A 23,238-nucleotide genomic window follows, 5' to 3' on the forward strand; every position below is an offset into this window, starting at 1 on the left:
AGTGTTTTATAGTTTTCTATATATAGGTCTTTAGTTTCTTTAGGTAGATATATTCCTAAGTATTTTATTCTTTGCGTTGCAATGGTGAATGGAATTGGTTCCTTAATTTCTCTTTCTGTTTTCTCATTATTAGTGTATAGGAATGCAAGGGATTTCTGTGTGTTGATTTTATATCCTGCAACTTTACTATAGTCATTGATTAGTTCTAGTAATTTTCTGGTGGAGTCTTTAGGGTTTTCTATGTAGAGGATCATGTCACCTGCAAACAGTGAGAGCTTGACTTCTTCTTTTCCAATTTGGATTCCTTTTATTTCTTTTTCTGTTCTGATTGCTGTGGCCAAAACTTCCAAAACTATGTTGAATAGTAATGGTGAAAGTGGGCACCCTTGTCTTGTTCCTGACTTTAGAGGAAATGCTTTCAATTTTTCACCACTGAGGATAATGTTTGCTGTGGGTTTGTCATATATAGCTTTTATTATGTTGAGGTATGTTCCTTCTATTCCTGCTTTCTGGAGAGTTTTTATCATAAATGGATGTTGAATTTTGTCAAAGGCTTTCTCTGCATCTATTGAGATAATCATATGGTTTTTATTTTTCAATTTGTTAATGTGGTGTATTACATTGATTGATTTGCGGATATTGAAGAATCCTTGCATCCCTGGGATAAAGCCCACTTGGTCATGGTGTATGATCTTTTTAATGTGTTGTTGGATTCTGATTGCTAGAATTTTGTTAAGGATTTTTGCATCTATGTTCATCAGTGATATTGGCCTGTAGTTTTCTTTTTTTGTGGGATCTTTGTCAGGTTTTGGTATTAGGGTGATGGTGGCCTCATAGAATGAGCTTGGAAGTTTACCATCCTCTGCAATTTTCTGGAAGAGTTTGAGCAGGATAGGTGTTAGCTCTTCTCTAAATTTTTGGTAGAATTCAGCTGTGAAGCCGTCTGGACCTGGGCTTTTGTTTGCTGGAAGATTTTTGATTACAGTTTCAATTTCCGTGCTTGTGATGGGTCTGTTAAGATTTTCTATTTCTTCCTGGTTGAGTTTTGGAAAGTTGTACTTTTCTAAGAATTTGTCCATTTCTTCCTCGTTGTCCATTTTATTGGCATATAATTGTTGATAGTAGTCTCTTATGATCCTTTGTATTTCTGTGTTGTCTGTTGTGATCTCTCCATTTTCATTTCTAATTTTATTGATTTGATTTTTCTCCCTTTGTTTCTTGATGAGTCTGGCTAATGGTTTGTCAATTTTATTTATCCTTTCAAAGAACCAGCTTTTGGTTTTGTTGATTTTTGCTATGGTCTCTTTTGTTTCTTTTGCATTTATTTCTGCTCTAATTTTTAAGATTTCTTTCCTTCTACTAACCCTGGGGTTCTTCATTTCTTCCTTTTCTAGTTGCTTTAGGTGTAGAGTTAGGTTATTTATTTGACTTTTTTCTTGTTTCTTGAGGTGTGCCTGTATTGCTATGAACTTTCCCCTTAGGACTGCTTTTACCGTGTCCCACAGGTTTTGTGTTGTTGTGTTTTCATTTTCATTCGTTTCTGTGCAAATTTTGATTTCTTTTTTGATTTCTTCTGTGATTTGTTGGTTATTCAGCAACGTGTTGTTCAGCCTCCATATGTTGGATTTTTTAATAGTTTTTCTCCTGTAATTGAGATCTAATCTTACTGCATTGTGGTCAGAAAAGATGCTTGGAATGATTTCTATTTTTTTGAATTTACCAAGGCTAGCTTTATGGCCCAGGATGTGATCTATCCTGGAGAAGGTTCCATGTGCGCTTGAGAAGAAGGTGAAATTCAATGTTTGGGGATGAAATGTCCTATAGATATTAATTAGGTCTAACTGGTCTATTGTATCGTTTAAAGTTTGTGTTTCCTTGTTAATTTTCTGTTTAGTTGATCTTTCCATAGGTGTGAGTGGGGTATTAAAGTCTCCCACTATTATTGTGTTATTGTTAATTTCTTCTTTCATACTTGTTAGCATTTGTCTTACATACTGCGGTGCTCCCGTGTTGGGTGCATATATATTTATAATTGTTATATCTTCTTCTTGGATTGATCCTTTGATTATTATGTAGTGACCATCTTTGTCTCTTTTCACAGTCTTTGTTTTAAAGTCTATTTTATCTGATATGAGTATTGCTACTCCTGCTTTCTTTTGGTCCCTATTTGCATGGAAAATCTTTTTCCAGCCCTTCACTTTCAGTCTGTATGTGTCCCCTGTTTTGAGGTGGGTCTCTTGTAGACAACATATGTAGGGGTCTTGTTTTTGTATCCATTCAGCCAGTCTTTGTCTTTTGGTTGGGGCATTCAACCCATTTACGTTTAAGGTAATTACTGATAAGTATGACCCCGTTGCCATTTACTTTATTGTTTTGGGTTCGAATTTATACACCATTTTTGTGTTTCCTGTCTAGAGAATATCCTTTGGTATTTGTTGGAGAGCTGGTTTGGTGGTGCAGAATTCTCTCAGCTTTTGCTTGTCTGAAAAGCTTTTGATTTCTCCTTCATACTTGAATGAGATCTTTGCTGGGTACAATAATCTGGGCTGTAGGTTATTTTCTTTCATCATTTTAAGTATGTCTTGCCATTCCCTCCTGGCTTGAAGAGTTTCTATTGAAAGATCAGCTGTTATCCTTATGGGTATTCCCTTGTGTGTTATTTGTTGTTTTTCCCTTGCTGCTTTTAATATTTGTTCTTTGTGTTTGATCTTTGTTAATTTGATTACTATGTGTCTTGGGGTGTTTCGCCTTGGGTTTATCCTGTTTGGGACTCTCTGGGTTTCTTGGACTTGGGTGATTATTTCCTTCCCCATTTTAGGGAAGTTTTCAACTATTATCTCCTCAAGTATTTTCTCATGGTCTTTCTTTTTGTCTTCTTCTTCTGGGACCCCTATGATTCGAATGTTGTAGCGTTTAATATTGTCCTGGAGGTCTCTGAGATTGTCCTCATTTCTTTTAATTCGTTTTTCTTTTATCCTCTCTGATTCATTTATTTCTACCATTCTATCTTCTAATTCACTAATCCTATCTTCTGCCTCTGTTATTCTACCATTTGTTGCCTCCAGAGTGTTTTTAATTTCACTTATTGCATTATTCATTATATATTGACTCTTTTTTATTTCTTCTAAGTCCTTGTTAAACCTCTCTTGCATCTTCTCAATCCTTGCCTCCAGGCTATTTATCTGTGATTCCATTTTAATTTCAAGATTTTGGATCAATTTCACTATCATTATTCGGAATTCTTTATCAGGTAGATTCCCTATCTCTTCCTCTTTTGTTTGGTTTGGTGGGCATTTATCCTGTTCCTTTATCTGCTGGGTATTCCTCTGTCTCTTCATCTTGTTTAAATTGCTGAGTTTGGGGTGTCCTTTCTGTATTCTGGCAGTTTGTGGAGTTCTCTTTATTGTGGCGTTTCCTCGCTGTGTGTGGGTTTGTACAGGTGGCTTGTCAAGGTTTCCTGGTTAGGGAAGCTTGTGTCAATGTTCTGGTGGATGGAGCTGTATTTCTTCTCTCTGGAGTGTAATGAAATGTCCAGTAATGAGTTATGAGATGTCTATGGTTTTGGGGTGACTTTGGGCAGCCTGTATCTTGAAGCTCAGGGCTGTATTCCTTTGTTGCTGGAGAATTTGCTTGTTATGTCTTTCCCTGGAACTTGTTGGCCCTTGTGTGGTGCTTGGTTTCAGTGTCGGTATGGAGGCGTTTGATGAGCTCCTGTCAATTAATGTTCCTTGGAGTCAGGAGTTCCCTGGAGTCAGGGTTTGGACTTAAGCCTCCTACTTCCAGTTATCAGTCTTAATTTTACAGTAGTTTCAAAACTTCTCCTTCTATACAGCACCACTGATAAAACATCTACGTTAAAGATGAAAAGTTTCTCTACTGTGAGGGTCACTCAGAGAGGTTCACAGCGTTACATGGAGAAGAGAAGAGGGAGGAGGGAGTTAGAGGTGACCCAAATGAGATGAGGTGGAATCAATAGTGGAGAGAGTGGGCTAGCCAGTAGTCACTTCCTTATGTGCACTCCACAACTGAACTGCTCAGAGATGTTCACGGAGTTATACAGGGAACAGAAGAAGGAGGCAGGAGACAGAGGTGGCCAGAAGGATAAAAGGGGGAAATGAAAAGGAGGGAGACAGATCCAGCCAGTAATCAGTTCCTTAAGTGTTCTCTGGAACACACAGAAATTACAGAGTTGGGTAGAGTAGAGAGGGGTTAGGGAGGAGATACAGGTGACCTGGTGGAGAAAATGGAGAGTCCAAAGGGAGAGACAGCAGTCAAGCCAGTAATCTCGTACACTAGTGAAAAAATGGGTCCTGAAGATTGGGTTCTTAAAGGTACAAAATTGGTAACAAATACATAAAAGCAAAAATTAGAAATCTAGAGTAGAGTTTGGAATTTCAAAAATGCGATGTTAATGAAAAGAAGGAGGAGAAGAAAGAGAGAAAAAACGAACAAAGAAAAACAAACAAGGTTGCGAAAATTATAAAGAAACTACAGGTACAAAATTGATAACTAATACCAAAAAGCAAAAATTAAAAATCTAGAGTAGAGTTTGGAATTTCAAAAATACAACGTTAAAAAAAAAAAAAAAGAAGAAGATGAAAAATAAAGAGAGAAAACAAACAAACCAACAAAAACAATGTCGCAAAAATTATAAAGAAAATACAGGTACAAAATTGATATCAAATACCAAAAAGCATAAATTAAAAATCTTGAGTAGAGTTTGGAATTGCAGATATACGATGTTATATAAAAGAAGAAGAGAAAGAAACAGAGGGAAAAAAAAGTCACAGAAATTATGAAAAAAACTATAGGTACAAAATTGATATCATATATCAAAAGGCTAAAATTAAAAATCTAGAGTAGAGTTTGGAATTTCAAAAATACAATGTTAAAGAAAAGAAGAAAAAGAAAAAAGAAAAAAAAAACACGGTCAAAAAATTATAAAATTTATATATGAAGTTTGCTGAAGATGGAAAAAAAAATAGGGTCTTTTTTTTTTTTTTTTTTTGCAAAGTAATAGTTATAAAAGTGAAAATTAAAGGACAATAGAGGACTTAAAAAAATTTTTTTTAATTAAAAAAAAAAAGAAAGATTGATCGTAAAAATAGTAAAAATATATCTAGGTCTTTCTCTGGTTTTGTGAGTATTGTGGGTTCAGTTCATTTTTGGCAGTTCCTTAGTCCGACTTGTATTTCTCAAGATCTATAGGCCCCTTCCTATGTAATCCGTAGTAACCACAGGGTTTTAATCGATGGCCTGTAGCTTCCAAGGCGTTTCCCTCTGTTCTAGCTTCTTCTGTTTGCTGGTCTCTTCAGTGTCTGGTTCCCGCCCTGACACAAAGGGGACGGTGGAGGACACTATTTTTTTATTTTATTTAGGCTCACTTGTTCAGCCGCACTGTGGGGAGGGAGGGAGGGATGCTGCAAACAGATAACACTGGCGTGCGCTCGCAGTGCCTCAGCCACACTGGGTCTGCCCCCGCTCACGGCGCGTGTAGCCTCCCTGCCCACACTGCTCGGGCTCTAGGTTGTTCCGCCGGGAACAATCAGAGGCCGGCCCTGGGCTGAGCTCCCAGGTCCAAGCTGCTCAGGTTCAGGCACTCGGGTAGTCCTCAGAGGCGCAGACTCGGTTGGGCCTGCGTTTTGTGCTCTTCCCAGATCCGAGCAGCTCAGGTGATGAGGTGTTTGGCGGGCGCCAATGCTGCGACTTATCGCCTCCCCGCCACTCGGTTATCTGGGTGTAAAACCGGCGCACCTTCTCAGGCAGATGTTGACCGTCCAGACCCCCAAGAAGTTTTAGTTAGCAAAGAAGCCTGCTTACAGTTTTATAGATAGTGTCTCTCTGGGGCTGCGATTGCCCCCTTCCGGCTCTGGCTGCCTGTCACCGGAGGGGGAAGGTCTGCAGCCGGCTATCTCTGTTCAGTCCTTTGTTCTGTGCGCGGGCCTGGCGGTGTCTTAGGTTAGGGCTGGCTTTTCGCGTGGTAGATATCCCACAGTCTGGTTTGCTAGCCCAAATTATTTCCCTCAGATAGCGCTCAGGACATTCGGCCCGATTCTTCCTCTAAGGGACACAGCCCGCGCCGCACTTCCCTGCCCAGCCCCCGCTTGCTAATGCCGTGTGCAGGCCTCTGCGCTGCTTCTCCGCTGGGGGAGTTACCGTAGGGCTCACAATCCGCGATTTTTAATTGTTTATTTTTTTTCCCCTCCCTTTTATGTTGCCCTCTGTGCTTCCAAAGCTCGGCACAGATTCGGCAGTGAGAGGGTTTCCTGGTGTTTGGAAACTTCTGTCTTTTTAAGACTCCCTTCCCGGGACGGAACTCCGTCCCTCCCTCTTTTGTCTCTTTTTTTGTCTTTTATATTTTTTCCTACCTCCTTTCGAAGAGTTGGGCTGCTTTTCTGGGTGCCTGATGTCCTCTGCCGGCATTCAGAAGTTGTTTTGTGGAATTTACTCGACGTTTAAATGCTCTTTTGATGAATTTGTGGGGGAGAAAGTGTTCTCCCCGTCCTACTCCTCCGCCATCTTGGCTCCTCCTCTAGAGTTTATTTTTTTGTGTTTGGTGTGAGAAAATGTTCCAATTTCACTCCTTTACGTATAGCTGTCCAGTTTCCCAGCACCACTTACTGAAGAGGTTGTCTTTTCTCCATTGCATGTTCTTGCCTGCTTTCTCATGGATTAATCGACTGTAAGTGCATGGGTTTACTTCTAGTCCATATTATGTTCCACTGAACTATGTGCGTTTTATGCCGGCATTATAGCATAGTCTGAAGACCGAGAATGTAATGCTTCAAGCTTTGTTTTTTTTCACATTTAAGATTACTTTGGCAATTTGTTTTTTTTTTGTGGTTCCTTGTATATTTTAGAATTACTTGTTCCACTTCTGTGAGACATGATTGGAATATTTTTATAAAATTGCATTACACATGTAGATTGATTTGGGTAGGATGGCCATTTCTGCAACATTAATTCTTCTAATCCAAAGACATGGGATATTGTTCTTTTTTAAATATTACCAATTAACTTCATAAATTTTTTTATAGTTATCAGAGTTTTATAGTCTTTCACTTCCTTAGTTAAATTTATTCCTAGATATTTTATTTTTGATATAACTTTAAATAAGATTTTTTATTGCTTTGTATTTGTATTATTTCATTATTTTATTATTTTTGAAGCAACTTTACATAGGATTGCTTTATTGCTTTCTTTTCTTCTATTGATTCCTTTGTCACTATATAATGCCTTTCTTTTGTCTTTTGCTATAGACTTTGTTTTAAATTCTATTTTGTCTGATATGAGTATTGCTACCCCTGTTTTTGCTGTTTCCATTTGCATGAAATTCCTTTAAAATTTTTTTTTCTGTATCTAGACATTTCATTATTTTATATCTTCCATCTATTTTCATTATGCTTATATTTTCCTTTAAATTTTGAACACATTTATAATATTTATAATAACTGTTATAAAGTTCTTGTCCACTAATTTCAACATCTCTGTTATTTCTAGGTCTATTTCTATTGATTGCTTTTTCTCTTGTATATTGCATATATAGTAATTATTGGTTAGATGACATTGCAAGTCTACATTGCTTTGTGCTTTATTTTGTTCTGTTTCTTATAGAATGCTGGACTTATTCTTGGCATACAATAAGTTTCTTGTAGATCACTTTGGTATTTTTGAGGCTTACCTTTAAATTTGGTCGGAATAGGATTAGAGTATTTTTTACTTTAGGGCTAATTAACTCTGATATTAAGGCATGATTCTTCTGAAGACTCACCCATTATTTTATGTATCCCAAAGCCTTTCTAGTCTAGTTGATTAGAATGTGAATAATTCCTGTCTCAGACAGCAACTTTCCTGCAGTTTTCCTGACCCTTAGAAGAAATGGAATAGCCATGATAGTCAACAAAAAAGTCTAAAGGCACTTTCAGACTTTCCAAGGTGAACCATTATATATCACGATAATTCAAGTCTATGCCCAGACCCGTAACGCTGAAGAAGCTGATTGAAAGGTTCTATAAAGACCTACAAGACCTTTTAGAACTAACACCCAAAAACGATGTCCTTTTCATTATAGGGGGCTGGAATGCAAAAGTAGGAAGTCAAGAAACACCCGGAGAAACAGGCAAATTTGGCCTTGGAGTACAAAATGAAGCAGGGCAAAGGCTAATAGAGTTTTGCCAAGAGAATGCACTTCATAGCAAGCACCATCTTCCAACAACACAAGAGAAGACTCTACACATGGACATCACCAGATGGTCAACACCAAAATCAGATTGATTATATTCTTTGCAGCCAAAGATGGAGAAGCTCTATACAGTCAGTAAAAACAAGACTGGGAGCTGACTGTGGCTCAGATCATGAACTCCTTATTGCCAAATTCAGACTTAAATTGAAGAAAGTAGAGAAAACCACTAAACCATTCAGGTCTGACCTAAATCAAATCCCTTATTATTATACAGTGGAAGTGAGAAATAGATTTAAGGGACTAGATCTGATAGAGTCCCTGATGAACTATGGATGGAGGTTTGTGACACTGTACAGGAGACAGGGATCAAGACCATCCCCAAGAAAAAGAAATGCAAAAAAGCAAAATGGCTGTCTGAGGAGGCCTTATAAATAGCTGTGAAAAGAAGAGAAGTGAAAAGTAAAGGAGAAAAGGAAAGATGTACCCATTTGAATGCAAAGTTCAAAGAATAGCAAGGAGAGATAAGAAAGCCTTCCTCAGTGATCAGTGCAAAGAAATAGAGGAAAACAATAGAATGGGAAAGACTAGAGATCTCTTCAAGAAAATGAGAGATACCAAGGGAACATTTCATGCAAAGATGGGCTCAATAAAGGAGACAAATGGTATGGACCTAACAGAAGCAGAAGATATTAAGAAGAGGTGGCAAGAAAACACAGAAGAACTGTACAAAAAAGATCTTCACGACCCAGATAATCATGATGGTGTGATCACTCACCTAGAGCCAGATATCCTAGACTGTGAAGTCAAGTGGGCCTTAGGAAGCATCACTACGAACAAAGCTAGTGGAGGTGATGGAATTCCAGTTGAGCTATTTCAAATCCTCAAAGATGATGCTGTGAAAGTGTTGCACTCAATATGCCAGCAAATTTGCAAAACTCAGCAGTGGCCACAGGACTAGAAAAGGTCAGTTTTCCTTCCAATCCCAAAGAAAGGCAATGCCAAAGAATGCTCAAACTACCGCACAATTGCACTAATCTCACACGCTAGCAAAGTAATGCTCAAAATTCTCCAAGCCAGGCTTCAACAATATATGAACTGTGAACTTCCAGATGTTCAAGCTGGTTTTAGAAAAGGCAAAGATACCACAGATCAAATTGCCAACATCCACTGGATCATGGAAAAAGCAAGAGAGTTCCAGAAAAACATCTATTTCTGCTTTATTGACTATGCTAGAGCCTTTGACTGTGTGGATCAGAATAAACTGTGGAAAATTTTGAAAGAGATGGGAATACCAGACCACCTGACCTGCCTCTTGAGAAATCTGTATGCAGGTCAGGAAGCAACAGTTAGAACTGGACATGGAGCAACAGACTGGTTCCAAATAGGAAAAGGAGTATGTCGAGGCTATATATTGTCACCCTGCTTATTTGACTTATATGCAGAGTACATCATGAGAAACACTGGGCTGGAAGAAACACAAGCTAGAATCAAGGTTGCAGGGAGAAATATCAATAACCTCAGATATGCAGATAACACCACCCTTATGGCGAAAGCGAAGAAGAACTAAAGAGTCTCTTGATGAAAGTGAAAGAGGAGAGTGAAAAAGTTGACTTAAAGCTCAACATTCAGAAAACTAAGATAATGGCATCCGGTCCCATCACTTCATGGGAAATAGATGGAGAAACAGTGGAAACAGTATCAGACTTTATTTTTCTGGGTTCCAAAATCACTGCAGATGGTGATTGCAGCCATGAAATTAAAAGACGCTTGCTCCTTGGGAGGAAAGTTATGACCAACCTAGATAGCATATTCAAAAGCAGAGACACTACTTTGCCAAACAAAGGTCTGACTAGTCAAGGCTATGGTTTTTCCAGTGGTCATGTATGGATGTGCGAGTTGGACTGTGAAGAAAGCTGAGCACCGAAGAATTGATGCTTTTGAGGTGTGGTGTTGGAGAAGACTCTTGAGAGTCCCTTGGACTGCAAGGAGATCCAACCAGTCCATCCTAAAGGAGATCAGCCCTGGGATTTATTTGGAAGGACTGATGTTGAAGCTGAAACTCCAGTACTTTGGCCACCTGATGCGAAGAGCTGACTCCTTTGAAAAGACCGTGATGCTAGGAAATATTGAAGGCTGGAGGGGAAGGGGACAACAGAAGATGAGATGGTTGGATGGCCTCACCGACTCAATGGACATATGTTTGGGTAAACTCTGGCAATTGGTGATGGACAGGGAGGCCTGGCATGTTGCAGTCCATGGGGTCACAAAGAGTCAGTCACGACTGAGCGACTTAACTGAATTGACTGAACTGAACCCACATATGCATAGATGGTTTCTCAGCTAAATACTAAAAGAGACCTCTCTGCAGATCCCCAAATCTCTCTCTCTACAGTTCCTTTTTTCCCATTATTCTGTGCTTCTAATTCCTACTGCTTTGGTTCTCCAGAAATCCTATCTTATCTACACCACTCAATGTTACCAGACTCTGTTTGAATTTTCTTCCCGACACCACAGATTGAAAACTGTCTCTGCAGTGAGTTGGGGTAGGATAATTACAGGACTGGCTACATTTGTTTCCTTTCCATCAACAATCGCAGTCCTGGACTGCCATTTTTTCTTCTTTTTTTTGGTTTACTGATTGTTAATGGAGGATGACATTTATTGTATCAACTATTACCTTTATAGATGAAAGTAGAAGCCAGGTTCTTTTGGAGAACTGGGAAGATTTTTAAAATCTAGAGCACAAACTTCAGTGTAGGGGGATGAACCACTCAGCTGTATATAAAAATCTAAGTAAATGTTTTATGTAAGTGAGAACATGTACAATTATCTGAGCAGGATTTTGAATTTTAAAGCCTTGGAGCTTAAAAATGAAAGAAGAAATGAAAACAAAATGGACTCAATTAAGAACACTCAGATTTGTCTCTGGGTTCCACTACTGGTTGGTTGAATGGCCTTGGAAAGTCACTTATCATCATATTTCCCATCTACAAAATGAAAAGTTCAACCAATTCTCTTTCAGGCTTATAATATGATGGATTTAAGATGGCTTTTACTTTATTACCACAAATGTATTCTATGCTTTCCTGTCTCTTTGGTTTTTAAAAATGTATTTCTATTTTTTTACCCTTATGCTCTTCCCTATATACAGAATTTCCTTCCCAGGGAATGTGGACATCTTTCACTTGTCTATATTATTCCAGTATTTTAAAGCCAGTATCGAATATATCCTGATTTTCCACAGAGTTCTTCAGGATCCTTTTATCTTGATATAATTTCTCCTATTTTGAATAGCAACTCAAAACAAAAACACCCAGGAAAAATCTGAACCATAATCATATGACTGTATATGAACATAATTGTAAAACTTTATGAGGTATTATGAAATGAAATTTTGTATAAATGAAGAGAACTATCAGACCAGTGTTATAAAAGTGTAGAATTTCTCTCAAATATATGAATATATTTAATAGAATTCTAATCTGAATAATGTGGCAATTACTTTTGTAACCCAGTGAAGCGATTTTAGGGAGAAGGCAATGGCACCCCACTCCAGTACTCTTGCCTGGAAAATCCCATGGACGGAGGAGCCTGGTAGGCTGCAGTCCATGGGGCCGCTAAGAGTCAGACATGACTGAGCGACTTCCCTTTCACTTTTCACTTTCATGATTGGGGAAGGAAATGGCAACCCACTCCAGTGTTCTTGCCTGCAGAATCCCAGGGACAGGGGAGCCTGGTGGGCTGCCGTCTATGGGGTTGCACAGAGTCGGACATGACTGAAGCGACTTAGCAGCAGCAGCAGAAGTGATTTTTAAACTTATCTAAAAATTTCAGGCAAGAGTGTTAAAAAATAAATCCCAACAAAACCAAAAAATACTTTGAAAGATAAGAGCCCTGTGAGGGGAACTTGCTGTGACAGATGTTTATATATATATATATATTTTTTTTATAAATATATTATATTTATATATATAATATTATATATATATTTGTATATATGTATATATATATGTATGTATATATATTATATATATTTATAAATATTTTATATATATTAAAAAAATATATATATATATGCTGCTAAGTCGCTTCAGTCGTGTCCGACTCTGTGCGACCCCATAGACGGCAGCCCACCAGGCTCCCCTGTCCCTGGGATTCTCCAGGCAAGAACACTGGAGTGGGTTGCCATTTCCTTCTCCAATGCATGAAAGTGAAAAGTGAAAGGGAAGTCGCTCAGTTGTGTCCAACTCTTCACCACCCCATGGACTGTAGCCTACCAGGCTCCTCTGCCCATGGGATTTGCCAGGCAAGAGTACTGGAGTGGGGTGCCATTGCCTTCTCCATATATATATATATATATCTTATTATATCAGTGTAGAACTAGTGTAAGAATTGATAAATTGGTTTTTTAAAATAGTATAGCTCTAAGGGCTTCCTTGATGGCTCAGTAGGTAAAGAATTTGCCTGCCAATGCAGGAGACCCAGATTTGATCCCTGCATCAGGAAGATTCCCTGGAGTAGGAAATGGCAACACACTCCAGTGTTCTTGCCTGAGAAATTCCATGGACAGAGGAGGCTGGTGGGATACAGTCCATAGAGTCACAAAGCAGTTGGACATGACATAGTGACTAAATAATAACAAATAGTTCTAAATTATACACTTATGATTTATATGTATATGTAAAAACTTAATACAAGGAAAGAAGCATTCCATATATCACTGCTGCTAAGATGCCTTCACTGACCTCGGAATAAATTAGATTCCTCTTGACAGTGTCCTCATAGTATTTCCAGTATAATTACAATTGTTTTTTTTGGTATTTGTCAGCTCAGTGAGACTGATGACCATGTCTTCCTTGTCCAAACCTATATGATCAGCTCCTAGTACAGTACCTGGTTTACAGTAGAAAATAAGTATTTGTGTTATTGAAACAAATTGCAGGGGAGAGAATAGCTTTTCAATAACTGTTGATGTTTGGGAAATGAGCATTTGGGAGAATTTAAATTCAGTTCAGTTCAATTCACTCTCTCAGTCGTGTCTGACTCTTTGTGACCCCGTGGACTGCAACACGCCAGGCCTCCCTGTCTATCACCAACTCCCAGAGTTTACTCAAACTCATGTCCATTGAGCCAGTGATGCCATCCAACCATCTCATCCTCGGTCATCCCCATGTTTACTTAATACCATTCTTCATTTTGAATTCAGATGAATTATGGGACTAATGAATCAAATGTCATCATAAATGTCTAGAAGAAATAATAAATTAATATGTATCTTTTTTTGGAAAACAACAAAAAATTAACTTGAGCCTAAGTCCTGTGGAAAATTCACAAATGGAAAGTTTGCTAGACTTGACATAAGCAATGAAATAGTTTGAAAAATCTTAAACAGTGTATAAAACTTAAAGGGAATCAGTCCTGCTAAATACAGCAAAATGTTGTGCTTTAATTTACAAAGAACTTTCCCAACTCTAGGAGAACCTATACAATAATAAGATGTATCAAGGCTATGAACATGCGATTTACAAAAGAAATAGAAAAGGCTTATCTCAAAGTTCAAATTTGCTATTCATCACAGAAATCCAAATTGAAAAAACAGGGTATCACATTTTAATATATCGAAGTAGAAAAACTTTAGAAAGAGAGCTATCAAGAAATTAAATTTTTACCAGTAGATTATTTCTTTAGGGCCTCTGGGCTCTGACCATCCAAGCAACTCCGTTTCAGGACAGGGATCAGAGTGTTGCTGAAACATGGAGGCTGGAGTCAGAGATAACCCCATGGAGGAAGTCATGAATGACAAGATGTGGTTGGAGGCCCTGCTCAAATTCATTCAGCCTTTGTTTTAATGCCTTGAGGGTCCTTGGAAGCCCCACTGAATAGCCAGAATGAAGGAGACTCTATTGCCTTTGACACCAGGCTTCCAAGAGAAAGAATAGAGATATTTCTAAAGCTGGGATGAAACATTGGTTTTGAAATCTGCTGTGTGCTTTCCCTCACTTCCTGTCTCTTGGATTATTTTTCGTGTCAGGATTATTGACCAGAAAAATTCCTCTTCACTTTCCCCTGCTTCCTTTCCCTATTACACACAGAGACGGGAGACCGGAACCCCAAAACTGTAATGGGAGGCTTGTGTGATTCCCCGTGTCTGTCATTCCCCAGTCTCGTGTGATTCCTCATAGGTTACGGCAAAGAGCAGAAGAGCTGGTGAGGTTTGGCACAATGATTCCAGGCTTTCGAAGAACAAAGCTTGACCCTAGGCAGAATAAAAATGTAGTGCCTAAAGTTCCTCCCTCTCCAGGTGGCCCCGCATACTGAGAGAAACAGTCAGAACTGAAGAGATGGGCAGGAATGGTGGAGCCTGTGAGAAGTGGGAAGTGGAGGTATCAAGCCTGCTCTAAAGGAGGCAGCTGGGCTGAGTTCAAGCTGATGCTGAAGGAAATCCAGGCTCGTTGATGTACGCCTTCTGAATGTTCAAAAGAAGTTGGAGATTTGGATCTTTAAATATTGGTAACTAATCAAAAAACACAAACCAGACCAAACAAAGCCAAAACACAACCTTGTGTTCCAGCAGCGCTCAGGTTTAACAAAGGCTACTGGCCTCCAGGCTGTAAACTCTGGATTAGACCAGGTTGTCTCAAAGGAAAATTCTTACAAGAGGGAGCCAGGGGGCAAAATCTCTCTCGGCAGAAGAGGGCAGTTTTCCCAAGAAGGGAAAGCTGGAGTGGAGCGTTTATGAGACCACTTCCCTGGAGAAGGCCTGCAGGACTGTGTGTAGACTTGCCTTCTCTCATGAGGTGCAAGGCAAAGTCCATACTCTGTTGCATTATGGGTGGGTGTACCCTTCAGCCAAGTACTTTGTGGAAGAACACGTGGGGCTGGTAGAAAACTGGAAGGAGCAGGGTGCACTAGAAGGAACAGGATGCTTTGGCCTCTGGGTAAATTTCCTAGGGCTCTTGCAACAAATTCTCATAACTTGGTGGCTTGAAACAACAGAAATCTATTTTCATAGTGTTCTAGAAGCTGAAATTCCCAAATGGTTTTGTGGGCCTGGCAAATCAAAGTATGGACAGAATTGATTCCTTCTGGAGGCTCCAGGGGAGGTTCCTGTCTCTTTCAGCTTCTAGTGGCTGTTGGCATGCCTTGGCCTCTGGCTGCATCACTCTAATCTCTGCTTCCATCATCATATCACCTTCTCCTCTGTTATGGTCAAATTTCCCCCTATCTCCTTCTTATCAGGGCATTTGTGATTCTGTTTCCCAGATAATTCAGGATAATCTCCCCGTTTAAAGATGCTTCACTTAATCATGTTTGCAAAGCCCCCTTTGCCCTGTAACATCTACAGGTTCACAGATCAGTATCTGGATATCTTTGGGAGGCATTATTTGGTCTACCACAAAATCAATTTTCCTTCTAGACTCTGATGAAGACAGAAGGTGTCCTTCAGGAGGACATGGATGCATATCAGCTGTGGCTAATGGCAAACATAGAGAAACTCACAGCTTAAGGGCCAGAGACAACCTTAGGAATGAGAATATGCACAATAATCTCCCCAAAGGCCCCATCTTGAAAAAAACATATATGAGAAAACGATCCAGTTATACCTGGTCACAGTATGGATTTCTGTCTGCCCCAGGACAGCACTGCGTTTTGAAATATATTTTATTGAGTATAGTTGATTTACAATATTGTGTTAGTTTCAGGTATACAGCAAAGTGATCCAGATATATATATATATATATATATATATATATGCATTTCCAATTATTTTCTCTTATAGATTATTATAAGATATTGAATATAGTTTCCTGTGTTGTATAGCAAATCCTTGTTGCTTATCTATTTTATGTATAGTAGTTTGTATCTATTAATCCCAAACTCCTAATTTATTCCTCCCCTCTTCTTTTCCCCTTGGATAACCATAAGTTTGTCTTCAATGTCTAAGAGTCTGTTTCTGTTTTGTATATAGATTCATTTGTATTATTTTTTAGGTTCCATAAGAAGTGATATCGTATGTTTCTTGTCTTCCTCTGACTTGCTTCACTTAGGATGACATTCTCTAGGTCCATCCATGTTGCTGCAACGGCATTATTTCATTTTTATGGCTGAGTAATATTCCATTATATACATACAAATGCACCACATCTTGTTAAACCAATTATCTATTAATGGGCATTTGGCTTGTTTCCACAGGACATTTTTATTTTCTCAAGCTGATGTACAGTGAACATTAGAAAAATAATGTCCTGGTTTTTCTTAGTTAAAAGCCTCTCAGTGTCTTACTTATTCCCTCCAGAGACACCTTACCTCCACCCCCAGCCTCTGGCAAACTGGTTTCTGCTGTTTGAATTTTCACACACAAATATTTCCTGACTGTCATGATTGTTTTACTATCTGGGCCAGTCGGTTATATAAAAATCCTCTTGTATGTCCATGTCAGCTGTGGAAAAATGTCTGTTTTCCTCCCCTCCATCCCTCTGATTCTTTTCTATGTTTTTAATTTAATGTCCACATCCAGTGCATCTCAATTTTTGACCTGATGCTGGTGTATCCTCATCTCTTCCTCTCCAACATTAGCTTTTGTGTTTGTGAGTATCCTGTGGGGGCTGCTTTCTGTCTCATCTGTGACAATGGAAGAGCTCCTGACACTTGGCACTTGAGGCTTCACATCACTACTCCGTACAACTTGCCTTTGGAGTTATTCCTGCCCTGTTGGCGAGTGCGTCTGAGCATAAAAATATGGGCATGTGTTCATTCAGTGTTTACTCAACAGATGTTTGTGAAACATTTCCAGAGGCTTGGCAACTTACTTGTCCTTAAAGGAACAGAGATGGATGAGGCATGAAGTTTATAAGCTAAAATTAAGTCACTAACATGTATTGAGCATTTACTAGGTGCTGGGTAATGTGTGATTTCTGAATGTGTTCCATTTTATCCTCACGATGACCACGAAGTAAATGTTTTCATCCCCATTCATAGCTGAGAAAGAGAAGCACTTGTTAAGTTCACACGCCTTGGAGGTGGGATTGCTGGGGCTGTGACCTAAGTGATCTGACCTCAGGTCCCTGCTACCAACAAGAGCTCAGCTCTGACCCCAGAATGCAATGTGACTCGGGGCATGTTTTCCTGACCCTGGTGTGTATCCCAAGTTCAGTATCTTTCCTGGAAATGAAAAGGGGTTCTTGGAAAGTAGGACAAAGAGAACCAGTTGCTCTCACACGCATCGCTTTGAAGAGTCAAAATTTCTGCATTTCTTTTGGAAAGCAGTCTGGCAGGACACATCAAGATACTTTAAAACTTTCAATTTAATTGTAGCTCTTCTGGGAATTTACTCTGAGGAAGGAACTGAAAATATGGGAAAAGCCTTACTCCTGGAGATGATCATTAAAACACTACAAAGACAGGTAGAAAATATTCTTACACTGTATTCAGATGTGCAGAGGAAACTTTGCTTTATGTTTTCCTGTAATTAACCTAATCCTTCCCAGGACACTCATCCTACCATTCCCACCATCCCCATCCCCTCCACCCACGGGAAATCTTCAGTCCTGTTGGACTGTTTGCAACCCTATGGACCGTAGCCCACCAGGCTCCTCTGCTATGGGATTCTCCAGGCAAGAATACTAGAGTGGGTTGCCATGCCCTCCTCCAGGGAATCTTCCCAACCTGGGGATTGAACCTGCATCTCTTTTGTCTCCTGCGTTGGCAGGCGGGTTCTTTACCACTAGCGCCACCTGGGAAGCCCACTCTCATCTGGTTAGTTTAGCTCAACTCTTTTGGAGTAAATTCTCACATTCTTTCCCCACCCTCTGGTCCACACCAAGATGGCATGTGGGCTTGTGTGTGGCGGTGTATGAATGTGACCTCATGGTGGTCGGAGGACTGGGGCCTTAGGAGCGCACGCACAGGTTTTTGGTCTGTCTGCTGCCTCCCCTGGCCTCTGGGGTGATAGTGTCTTTCCCTGCGTATTCTTTTGTCGTTTGATGTAGATGTTTGGGGCAATTGAGTCTATGGTGGGCTCTTCGTTCTGGGTCAGGGCTGGTGTCTGAATTAGTCCCAACTCAGGTCAGGCTGGAGCTGAGGAGATCTGAGGTCTGGTGGTGGCTCCCATCCAGTCCTACGTCTGGGTGGCTTGTGCTGTACTCTTTGCTGCTTACTGGAGGGAGTGGTGGGAAGAACAGGAGAGCCCTACATAACATCCCTACAAGAAGAAAACTAAAAGAGTAGCTTATACCAAGAAGGGCTGAAACACTAATGCATCAGTAACAGGTGAAGTTGTTGCTGTTGTTCAGTCACCAAGTCGTGTCTGACTCCGTGACCTCATGGACTGTAGCATGCCAGCCCTCCCTGACCCTCACCATCTCCTGGAGTTTACCATTGAATATGTACCTGGAGTTCATATCCATTGAATTGGTGATGCCACACAACCATCTAATCCTCTGTTGCCCTCTTCTTCTGCTCTCAATCTTTCCCAGCATTAGGGTCTTTCCAGTGAATTATTCTGCCTGAAGAATTACAGACAGAGGTTCATAATATTGTACAGGAGGCACTGACCAAACAGATGAACACAGTAAAATTTTACCAAAGCTAAGTATTAAATATGGAAAAAAAATGAACTGGCTCTTGGGTATAAAAATAAAGGGATATCCCAACATATTGGTAGCTGGATCAAACTAGGTATATATCTGTATACCCCTTAAATGAATTTTAAATGCAGTAAAAACATTTGAAACACGGAGGGAAAAAAAGAAGGTCACTTAGCATTGTTTGAGAATACTCGTGGAGCCGCCCACTCCTAGTTTCAACAGCCTCTCTGCCTCCAAGGGGGCCTTTGCTCTTCACATGGAAGTGCTAACCTATACTGTCTCTGCCTGACCTCGGGGCTGTCCCAGCTTATGGTGGCTCAGCAGTAAAGAATCTGCCTGCCAGTACAGGAGACAAGGGTTTGATCTCAGGGTGGGGAAGATCCTCTGGAGAAGTAAATGGCAACCCACTCTAGTGTTCTTGCTTGGGAAATCCCATGGGCAGAGAAGCCTGGTCAGTCCATGGGGTCTCGAAAGAGTGAGACACAACTAAGCAACTGAACACGCACACATCCACCAAAGAACCATCCAGTTCTTTGGGAAGCCAAGTCAAAGTTCTTCCTGGGGTGAGATTATGGTGCTTTTACCCTTGACCTTTCCAGTTTTTGACCTTAATCCTTTTATACATCATTCTTCTTCTAAACAAGAAGATGACTTAAATTATGACCCACCAAAGAATCTGATTTGCATCTCTAATTAAAGGGGAGCTGTTTCTGAAGTAATGATTATTTCTAAGTACAAGAAGTCAAGTTCCTTAGAAGAACTCTTAACACATGTTGTTGAGGCCATCATGGAACATCAAAGAGACATGAACTGTTACCACACCTTGATTATCTCAGCCACAAGGTCCACTGTCCCTCCAGTAAAATTAGAAAACAGAGTTCATGTGTGAAAGTGAAGCACTGAGAGACCATCACCAACAGACTCTGTTCTGCTGCCCTTGTCTGGAGTTCTTGCTTTATGAAGAGTTGAGATCTTCAGCATTTTGAGAAACAGTGTTACAAGGCTGATGGAGAAAGGATGGTTGAGGGTGCAGAGCATGGGGCCATTTGGCTAGGGAAAGGTGGATTTAGGGTCTGGTCAGCAGAGTGAGCAGTTCCATGATTAACATCATTCAGTTCAGTTCAGTCACTCAGTCATGTCCGACTCTTTGAGACCCCATGAACCGCAGCATGCCAGGCCTCCCTGTCCATCACCAGCTCCTGGAGTCCACCCAAACCCATGTCCATTGTGTTGGTGATGCCATCCAACCATCTCATCTTCTGTTGTCCCCTTCTCCTCCTGCCCTGAATCTTTCCCAGCATCAGGGTCTTTTCAAATGAGTCAGCTCTTCACATCAGGTGGCCAAAGTTTTGGAGTTTCAAGCTCCAACAGCAGGCCCTCCAATGAACACGCAGGACTGATCTCCCTTAGGATACACTGGCTGGATCTCCTTGCAGTCCAAGGGATTCTCAAGAGTCTTCTCCAACACCACAGTTCAAAAGCATTAATTCTTCAGTGCTCAGCTTTGTTTACAGTCCAACTCTTTCATCCATACATGACCACTGAAAAAACCATAACCTTGACTAGATGGACCTTTTATGTCTCTGCTTTTTAATATGCTGTCTAGGTTGGTCATAACTTTCCTTCCAAGGAGCAGGCGTCTTTTAATTTCATGGATGCAATCACCATCTGCAGTGATTTTGGAGCCCAGAAAAATAAAGTCAGCCATTGTTTCCACTGTTTCCCTATCTATTTGCCGTGAAGTGATGGGACCAGATGCTATGATCTTAGTTTTCTGAATGTTGAGCTTTAAGCCAACTTTTTCACTCTCCACTTTCACTTTCATCAAGAGGCTCTTTAGTTTTTCTTTGCTTTCTGCCATAAGGGTGGTGTTGTCTGCATATGTGAGATTATTGATATTTATTCCAGCAATCTTGATTCCAGCTTGTGCTTCTTCCAGCCCAGTGTTTCTCATGATGTACTCTGCGTATAAGTTAAATAAGCAGGGTGACAATATACAGCCTTGACGAACTCCTTTTCCTCTTTGGAATCAGTCTGTTGTTCCATGTCCAGTTCTAACTATTGTTTCCTGACCTGTACACAGGTTTCTCAATATCATTCAGGTCCTGCTGAAAATAGAACTAAATATTCATATATTTACCTTTTTAAAGAAATATTTATTTATTTGGCTCTGCCCTTGGTCTGCATCATGTGGCAATCTTTTAGTTGTGGCATGTGGGATCTAGTTCCCTGACAAGGCATTGAACTCAGTCCCCCTGCATGAGGAGCGTAGATAGAGTCTTAGCCACTGGACCAACAGGGGAATCCTATATATTTACCTTCTTATCTGTATTTATTGGGTCCCTCATTTATGGATTCCAATGCTTGTTCACAGGCTTACTATTTCCTGAATTTAACTCAGTGACAGCATTGAAAAACTGTTTGGCAGAAAATGACTATAATATGTTTTGCAGACATCAGAAATACCCTGAGGAGAAAGTTAATGGGTGAGAACTTAATAAGTCTTTTTTGAGAAGACTAAGATGTGGAATATATTTTATCATAACAGTTTTCAACAAAGCCCCTGGAGGTTGTTTTTATGCGGGTAAAAGTTTTTCATTAAACTAGAAATCTTTTATTTTTTAATTTGGAACATTTTTGCCTTAAATATTTTTGTACTTGAAGGAAACCTCAGGCCAAACTCCTCCCATCTCCTGTGGTCCCTCAATTATATTGGTTAATCTTGGTTGTAGACACACATGGGCAAGCATTACCAAAGATTCCTTTTATTTTTCATGAGGATTTTCCTTTGGGGAGGAAAGGAAATTGTACTTCTATTAAGTACAAATGTTTTTAAAAGATACAGAGGGACAGTAGTCCTGCTAAGTGACCCCAGGGACTTCTTCCTATAGTTACAGCTTAAGCAAATCAGGATAAGATTTAGGGGATGATGGTGGTGGTGGTGGTGGGGTGTGTGTGTGTGTGTGTGTGTTGGACGTGTAAATGAGCATAAATCAGACCAAAGTTTCCATTAAGGATAAACTTGGAGGGTGGGGGGAGATCATTCCATAATGTCCTTAAGAATCATTTCACAGACACACCAGCACTTATGAATTCCCTTACGACTTCCTTTGTAGTGACATCTCTAAGTCTTTCATTTTTGACTTAAATGACACACAATTCAAGTTTATTAATTAATTTTTGGTCATGACATTTTTTTCTCACTTGACACTATCAGGTTAAAATTCTTGCATTTAAGAATATAAGTGCTTCTGATACGTAAAACCCAACAGTGAAGTGCCTGTTCTTTATTATTCCAATAAATAATTGTAATGAGTTTGGAGAAAGGGGGTTCTGGGGTCAACTCCCTGCTCAATCTCTAGTTAACTGTGATTTTAAAAAATCCCTTTAGATTTTGGTTTCTTTAACAGTCTGCTTCTGAGAATTCCTTAATGAAATGCTCAAAAAAAAAAAAAAAAAAAGTGAAAAAGCTTTGGAGAAAAAAGTGCTGAGTCACTTTTAGATAGCAAGAATGGTCTGTCAAGATTAGGCACCAGTTTGAATTTACATTGTAAGCACTAACTGCTTTCATAGGTAGTGTCCTGTGTTTGGAGAAACTCTAGTGGCAAAAGCAGAGGAAACAAAATTGAAGCTGACACCCATATCTGTCACTTCAACATCTCTCTTTCTAAGGAAGACTAGAGGTGCATGGAGGATGATGTCTCTCCCTTGAACCCTAGTGATGTGATTCACAAACTATAATGTGCAAAAAGACTCCTCTAGAAACCTTGATAAAAGCTATATTCTCAGGCCTCATACTCCAGAAATTCAAAGTTGCTGAATCTGAGGCATGGCTGGAGAATCCGCCTTCAGCAAGTCCCTGCTGCTGCTGCTGCTGCTGCTAAGTCGCTTCAGTGGTGTCCGACTCTGCGCAACCCCATAGATGACAGCCCACCAGTCTCCTCCGTCCATGGGATTTTCCAGGCAAGACTACTGGAGTGGGGTGCCATTGCCTTCTCCGCAGCAAGTCCCTAAGTAATTTTAATGTGGGTGGTTTGGAGACCACACTTTGATAAACATTGATGGAGGAGTTCATAATTCCTAGAGGCAGGGCTGATGCCAGTCCTGATTTCTCTAGGTGGAAGAAGTAGAGATCTTTCCCTCACTGTTTCTTGGGATAGGTGGGTTTGGTCTGGTGCTGAACTCATAGCTGATACTACCAAATTCTTTGTGATCTCAGTTGAACAGCATGATTGAAACCAATTGTCTTATCTCTGGTCTTAAAATATGGAGACCACTGTCATGGCTCAGAAGCCTAAAGAGAGGGTGGATGACATGAACTGAGAAGATCACAGAAGTTTAACATTGGTTAAAGGCTGTAGTTATAAGACCATAGAGAATGACAGTTGTCAGGAAGGTCTCTGTAGAGAATTTGAAAGAAGAATGCTTAAGTGAGTTTTAAACTATATATAGCTAAGGGCAGGGAAATTA

This window comes from Bubalus bubalis, chromosome 5 (assembly GCF_019923935.1).
Source record: "Bubalus bubalis isolate 160015118507 breed Murrah chromosome 5, NDDB_SH_1, whole genome shotgun sequence".
In the NCBI taxonomy this organism is placed as follows: domain Eukaryota; kingdom Metazoa; phylum Chordata; class Mammalia; order Artiodactyla; family Bovidae; genus Bubalus; species Bubalus bubalis.